This window comes from Arvicanthis niloticus, chromosome 21 (assembly GCF_011762505.2).
Source record: "Arvicanthis niloticus isolate mArvNil1 chromosome 21, mArvNil1.pat.X, whole genome shotgun sequence".
NCBI lineage: Eukaryota > Metazoa > Chordata > Mammalia > Rodentia > Muridae > Arvicanthis > Arvicanthis niloticus.
This window is the reverse complement of record NC_047678.1, coordinates 10,088,814-10,097,158: the sequence shown is the minus strand read 5'-3', so window position 1 is coordinate 10,097,158 and position 8,345 is coordinate 10,088,814.

The following is an 8,345-nucleotide window of genomic DNA, read 5'->3' as shown; positions in this document are numbered from 1 at the left end:
GTATGAGAAAAGAACCTGTTTCCAGTAAAGGGGGAAAATGAAAAAATAAATAAAATAGCCTCACAGTAGAATGAAAATAACTAACTTACGACCAAATTTGAAGCATATGTATCAAGCAGCCTGTGGCATTAATTCTAAACAGAGGTGTCATGGTTAATTAACTTCAACTGTCACTTTGATGCACCTGGGAAGAGAGACGCTGAACTGAGGAATGGCCTCAATCAGACTGCCCTATGTGCATGCCTGTCGGGCATTTTCTTCAGGCTGACTGATGTAAGAGGGTCTCATCCACTGTGAGGAGCTCTATCCCTAGACAGACAGGCCTGGGTTATATGAGGAAAATAGCCAAATGTAACTCTGGAAACAAGCCAGCAAGCAGCATTCCTCTGTGGTCTCTGCAGTTCCGGCTTCCTGGTTTCTGTCTGCCTTAAGTTCCTGCCTCCACTGCCTTTACTTGGACTGGAACTTGTAAGATTAATACTTTTTCTCCCCGGACTTGCTTTTAGCCATAGTGTTTATCACAACCACAAAAGCCAAACTAAAACAAACCTACAGATGTGGGAAATGTATCTTCCCTTTGAGAAACTCAGCCCTTCCCACCCTGTTATCTCTGTGGTAGTTACACTCCTGGACCTGGTGAGACAGTCAGAGGACCTATGAGCAACCTGGGTACAATGTGTAGCCTCAGGATGAGAACCATGGACACCTTCACTCACTTCCACAAACAGACTCAGGGTAGATCTGACTTCTCAGAGCCACTCGGCTCACATTCACACTGCTTAGGTAGCTGTTAGAGCCCAAAGCTGTCAAAGAGAAAAGAAGAAATTAGTGGGTCCAACAAGGAACAACCACGTGAATATGTTTTCTAAAATGTACATGTATGAAATGATCACAATTCTGCTATGTATATGCTACTAAAATATAAAATGAGATTTCTTCAAAATTTTTAAAATATAAAAGAGAAACTTGGATCTGGTTTGTACACTGGTAACAAACGGTTCAGGTCGTGCTATCCACAGCAGAATATCCAAGCCTCTGAACCCATTCATTCCCTGCTTATGCTAACATTAGCCAGTCTCGATTTATTTCAACTATTAACTCTGAGTAAAAAGCATACATCCTACCTCTGGCATCATCAGAATATGGCAAATGTGGGCTATCCTATTGTTATGTGACAAGACTTTTCCTGAGGAGACACAACACATGTCTATTTATCCCAGATAGGGAGCCCATGACGTACTAAAGTACGGATAACATCTAAGTCCAACTTGGTGAACCAATGAATGTCATTGGGGTTACACACAGGAATATGAGTAAGAGGTTACTTACAGGAAAAGAAATGACTCAAAGACCATCCCATATGGATGACAGTTTACAAGAGCTAGGAACCTAGCTCAGCAGCTTCCCTTCCAGATGACTCAGTTGGTCTAAACCTCTTCCAGGCAGCTCTGTGGGTTTTTGCTTCTTCCAGCTGTCTGCCCTCAGTCTTCTTTCAGCTTGGCTGTCTGAGATTTGCTCTCAGTAGTTTTTATTGTTTACTTTGGGAGGGAGGGAGGGGTCTAGTGAATGTGATCAGTTTCAGGGACTTCCTGAATCTATTTTGAGTTGTTTATACATTTGTCTTACCAACAACAACAACTTTCTCATGCTGAATGTTTGTTTGTTTGTTTGTTTGTTTTTATTCTTTTAAGATTATTGCTTACATGTATGTCTGCAGGCCAGAAGAGGGCGCCAGATCCCATTACAGATGGTTGTGAGCCACCATGTGGTTGCTGGGACTGAACTCAGGACCTCTGAAAGAACAGCCTGAGCCATCTCTGAGCCATCTTTCCAGCCCCGGAATCTGTTTTTGTTTTTTGTTTTTTAAATCTTTTTACAGACAGGAAAGGCTGCACACAAACAGGACAAACAAAGAAATCCTCAGCCTAGCACAAGTACAGCATGGTTAATGAAGAAAAACCCAACGACTCCAATCTTTTCTCTTACTCAGTCTCTCAAGCAGCATCCTTCCATTGGTCCTGCATGTGGCGAAGATTCTTTGAACCAGCAAGGACTCCAGAAATCAGATTCTAACACCATGGAACTCAGAAGTTCCATGTCTCTTTGGCAGGCACTATCATTCCTTGTTTTGTTAAGTTTTGTTTTGTTTTTGAGACTGGGTTTCTTTGCATAGCCCCAGCTGTCCTGGATCTCTCTCTCTCTCTCTCTCTCTCTCTCTCTCTCTCTCTCTCTCTCTCTCTCTCTCTCTCTCTCTCTGTCTCTGGACCAGGCTAACCTCAAACTAAGATATCCACCGTGTACCACTATACTTAACCATAACATTTATTATCTCATATCTACACAGTAAGCGCTTAATGTTCAATGAATGAGTAAAGTTTGAAAAGGAGGGCTAAAGAGTAGGCTTTGTGGTAAATAGCACTTGTCATTCAGAGGACCCAGGTTGAGTTTCCAGCACTCACATGCTGGGCAACAACCATCTGTAACTGCAGTTCTAGGGAATCCAATGCCTTCTTCTGCCCTTCTCAATACTAGGCATGTACACAGTCCACATGGATACATGCAGGCAAAACACTCACACTAATAAAATAAATCAAAATTTTAATTAAAATGAAAATGTTGCAAAAGATCCAATCAAGTTATAATGTGAGCACTGGTGTGCAGTGTGACTTGGGTTATACACGGAACACTGGTGTGCAGTGTGACTTGGGTTATACACGGAACACTGGTGTGCAGTGTGACTTGGGTTATACACGGAACACTGGTGTGCAGTGTGACTTGGGTTATACATGGAACACTGGTCTCACACTGAGGTAGGGCTGATGCACAGTGCTCGGTTCTGGTAAAAAACCTCTTTTCCTCCTGTCAGTTACTATGCTTCACCCCCATAGATGCCAATAGCAGGATGAAAGGGATCTGGACTTAGAGGTTTTGAACCTGTCAGCCCTAAACATCATTGCATTTGTGTCCCTGATGTGGCCAGAAATAGATCCAAAAAAGCATCATACATCTTCAAGGCGTAAATTGTGTCTGCCAGAGTCTGTTAGTAATGTCATGAATAAGCAATGAACATGTACCTATGCTGTAGGCGGTGACAGATAAGGAAAGTGACATTGGAAAACAGACAAGGTTGTATTCAGAAACTCATTCTTCTGATTTTTTTCCTATGTGCATTCTGGGGCATCCCATGGCATTCCTATGATGCCTAAGGCTCTTCTATCAGGTTCAGCATATCTGGTCTTATGCTCAGATCTCTGATCCATTTGAAGTTGAATTTTGTGCCAGGTGATAAGTAAAAATCTATTGCATTCTTCTTCGTGCAGCCATCCAGTTTAGCCAGCACTATTTTTGGAAGATGCTGTCTTTTTGCCAGTGTGTACTTCTGGTTTCTTTTATCAAAACTCAAGTGCATATAACTGTGTGGACATATGTCTGGGTCTTCAGAAAAAGTGGGGAATAGTCTTGAATGCATTAGTGCAGGAAAAGACTTTCTGAACAAAACACCAATAGCACAGGCATTATAGAACAAGTAATAGGTGGGACCTCATAATACTGAAAAGCTTCTACATTGCAAAGGACACCAGCATTCAGACAAAGCAGCAGGTTACAGAATGGGAAAAGACTTTTTTGTATTAACCAATTACCATCTAACAGAGGACTAATATCTAAAATATACAAAGAACTAAAACAAATCTGAAAATCAAGAAAAAAAAACCCAATTAAAAAATCGGGTACAGATCTAAACAGAATTCTCAATAGAGGAAACACAAACGGCTGGCAACACTTAAAGGAATGTTCAGGGTCTGGAGAGATGGCTCAGCAGTTAAAAGCACTGACTGCTTTTCCAAGAGGTCCTGAGTTCAATTCCTAGCAACCACATGGTGGCTCACAACCATCTGTAATGGGATCTGATGCCCTCTTCTGGTGTGTTTAAGGAGAGCGACAGTGTACTCACGTAAATAAATAAGTCTTTTAAAAAGGAAAGAAAAAAAGGTTCAACATCCTTAGTTATCAAGGAAACAAAAATCAAAATTACTTTGAGATTTCATCTTACACAGATCAGAATAGCCAAGATCAATAAAACAAATGACAGCTCATGTGTGCAAGGATTTTGAGTAAAGGAAACACTCATCCATTGCTGGTGGAAATACAAACTTGTACAGCCACTATAAAAATCAATGTGGTGGTTCCTCAGGAAGCTGGGACTTGACCAACCTCAATATCCAGTTATATCACCCTTGAGCATATACCCAAAGGATGCTTCATCCTACAACAAGGACAATTGCTTAACTGTTCTATCCATAATAGCTATAAATTAAAAATAGCCTAGATGTTCATCATTGGATAAAGAAATATATAAAGAAATTTAAAAATGGGTAAAGAAAAAGAGGTACATTTATACAATTGAATATTGTTTAGCCACTTAAAATGAAATCACAAAATTTACAATACATGTTATGTGTTTAACTGGTGATATTTATGAAGTTCATAAATAAATGGAGCTAGAAAAAACTAATCCTGAGTGAGGTAACACAGACTCAAGAAGACAAATATTGTGTGTTTTCACTTATACGTGGATGTCAGCTGTTAAGTCTTTGATAAGCAAGCTACAATCCATCTAACCAGAGAGGTTATATAGAGAGTAAGGGACTAGAAGGTTGGGAGGGACCTCCATAGAAAGGAGCATCAAATGGGAAGTGTGAGGGAGAGAATATGGGGAAGGACAGCTAAGACTAATGGCCATTTGAGTTGTCATATGGGAACCTAATACAGTGGAAGCTTCCTAACATATATACACATGTGAAGGCTATCCAAATGAAAGCATCAAGTAATAGGGGACAGAGAACCCCAACTCGATATCTCTTAATACCAAATGAAGCTTTCAGTAGTGGGAATGGGTTACATCTAATCAAGTTTTTGGCTAAAGGGGCCCCATGGGAACCACTGAACAACCCGGGCCATTCTGACAGTGCTGGCCTATTGCTGAAGACAATACCTACATAACCGGTGACAGCTCATGCTGGGCAGGGATGTGGAGAAAAAGGAACACCCCTCCATTGATGGTGGGATTGCAAACTCGTACAACTGCTCTAGAAATCAATCTGGCAGTTCCTCAGAAAATTGGAAATAGCTCTACCTGAAGACCCAGCTATATTGCTCTTGGGCATATACCCAAAAGACGCTCCACCACACCACAAGGACATGTGCTACACTAAGTTCATAGCAGCCTTATTCGTAATAGCTAGAAACTGGAAACAACTCAGTGTCCCTCAACTAAAGAATAGATACAGAAAATTTGGTTCATTTACACAATGTAGTACTATGTAGCTATCAAAAACAAAGACATCAGGAGTTTTGCAGGCAAATGGATGGAATTAGAAAATATTATCCTGCCGGGCGGTGGTGGCGCGCGCCTTTAATCCCAGCACTTGGGAGGCAGAGGAAGGCGGATTTCTGAGTTCGAGGCCAGCCTGGTCTACAGAGTGAGTTCCAGGACAGCCAGGACTACACAGAGAAACCCTGTCTCGAAAAACCAAAAAAAGAAAAAGAAAAAAAAAAAAGAAAGAAAGAAAGAAAAGAAAAGAGAAAAGAAAAAAGAAAAAAAGAAAAGAAAATATTATCCTGAGTGAAGTAACCCAGATCCAAAAAGACATGCATGGTATGTACTCACTGATAAGCGGATATTAGCCAAAAAGTACAGAATACCTAGGATATAACCCACAGACTGTAAGGAGTGTAACAAGCAGAAAGGCCCAAGTTAGTATGGATATTTTAAAAATGAAAATATCACATGCCTTACTGACTACACAGCATTAATGTTAGATAATGTGTTTAAAGGTTTTGACCTCTTCATGGAAAGCAGCACTTATCATCAGCATTAGGAATGTAAGTATTACCTACTATGGCACAGGCTTAGGAGGAGCTATGAGCCAAATTGTCAAAATAAAGCAAAACAACGGAAATAAAACAAAATAGGCGATGTGATGAAACACTCTGCTAACCCAAGGTTGAGGCATAGGACCACCAAGAATTCAAGGTCAGCCTGAGTTCACTGTGAAATCTTATCTCAGAAACAGAGAAAAGGCTTCTGGTCAGATGGTGCAATAGAAGCTGCTTCTCTGTGGCCTAGTGAAAAGTGCTAGCCTTAAAAAAAATAACTCTACTCCCAAAAGAGAAAGAGAGGAAGTGTTAAGCCGGGCGGTGGTGGCGCGCGCCTTTAATCCCAGCACTTGGGAGGCAGAGGAAGGCGGATTTCTGAGTTCGAGGCCAGCCTGGTCTACAGAGTGAGTTCCAGGACAGCCAGGGCTACACAGAGAAACCCTGTCTCGAAAAACCAAAAAAAAAAAAAAAAGAGAGAGAGAGAGAGGAAGTGTTTCAGAAATTCATGAAAGTAGTGACTGAACAGCTAACAAGTTTGGAGACAGAGGATCAAGGCACCAAGCCTCCAGCTCCAGCCATGAAACTCCCAGGGTGGCAAGAAGCAAAACCTTCTCAGAAGGTAGACCAGCTGCTCCAAGTTAAAGACCACAAGTACTACTTTCAAGAAATGCTCCCACTCCCAAGTTTAAATTCAGTTGAAGTTTTTGGTGAGTAGGTGATTTCCACAGCAAGATGGTTTACCAGTGAACAAGATTTTCACTCACTCTAGATAACTCAGAGGGCATTAACCAGGTGCCATTCTCACAGGGAATTTATTCTTAAAAATTGACTTACTTAAACCCCTAAAAACAGAACCATCACAAGGTCGGACATGTAAACTAAACTCCCACAGACCCCTGGGTGAGAGACAGCCTAAGGAACAGCTAGAAAGAGCAGGGAAGCTACGCATTGGCAAACTCCGACTGCATGCAGCAGGAGGCTCGGCTCTGGCAGTAAAGTATAGCAGGAAAGACAGACTTATGCTTGGTGGCCAGGAATTGACCTCATCGACAGAATCACTCCAAACAATGAGGTCAGTGGGTGGATCAAACGCTGGAGCCAGCATTCTGCCTGAGATTTGCTCTTACGAATTCTGAAGCTCCACAATACCTAACAGCCAAAGCTATTCACTGCTTCAACATGGTGATTAAAGCTTAGCGGCTTCTGAAAGGACCAAGACAGGTACTCTTGGTCAGATCTCAGTGCTGCGGTTGCTTTCCTCTCTTCCAATGCATTTAGGAGACAAGTAGAAAACATTAGCCACCCTGAAGGCAGGAACTGTTGCTGCCCTCCCACTCAAAAGGGTAGGAGAACCTGTTCAACTCACACACTGTAAAACTAAGAGGGGTTAGCAGAGAACCCTGGTATTCAAAGAAGGGAAATTATGAAGTGAAGGCTGTCTGGCAGATGTCATATATTCTTGCTTGCTCTGTATAGGCTCAGACCCAGAAAGACGGAAGTCAACAGACTCAGCCCACCCACCCCAGCTCCCAGAAAGAAAACACTTCCACAGTTAATATTTTGTTCTGTTTTTCTTCTCCCCCTTCTTGTATATTCCCTTTATCTTTTTAAAACTATAATTTTAGTGGCATTTTTACATTATTAGCTTTTTAAAGCTTCTGTCATGTGTTTGTTTGTTTGTTTTTCTATTCTCCTTTTGTTTTGGTCACCTGTGTCTGGTTCCCCTCCACCCCTATTTTTTAAGAGGAAGGAGGTTTCCTTTGACTGACAGTTTGAGGACACAGCCCATCCGTGACAGGGAGAGCATGGAGACAAGAGCAAATTTAAGTATTCTAGTAGGTGTATAAGGCTCTTGTGCAGACCAGGAAGTATAGAAAAGGAAAAGCTCTTCTGGCTTTCTCTTTATCCCGTCTTACTCAGTCTGGACCCACTGACCATAAAGTGTTGCCACCCGCAGTCATGACCTGTCTTCACACCTCAGTGTGAACATCCTTTCAGACACCTCCAGAAGTGTATCTACTAGAAGACCCAAAATCCATTTAAAGTGACAGTACAGATTAGCCATCACATGCCTACTCCTTGTCTACCCCACACCCAAATCCATCACTTTTAAGTATTGCTTGGATGGAGGTGTTCTGCATGAATGATGTACAATGTTGCTGTCAGAAGACAGACTGAAAAATCTTTGGGGTTAGAGAGATGGGTTGCAGTTAAGAACACTGGATCCAGCCGGGCAGTGGTGGCGCACGCCTTTGATCCCAGCACTTGGGAGGCAGAAGCAAGTGGATTTCTGAGTTCCAGGGCAGCCTGGTCTACAGAGTGAGTTCCAGGAAAGCCAGGGCTACACAGAGAAACCTTGTCTCGAAAAACCAACCAACCAACCAACCAACAAACAAACAAACAAACAAGAACACTGGTTCCTCTTCCAAAGGAACCCTCAATTCCCATCATCTACATGATGGCTTGTA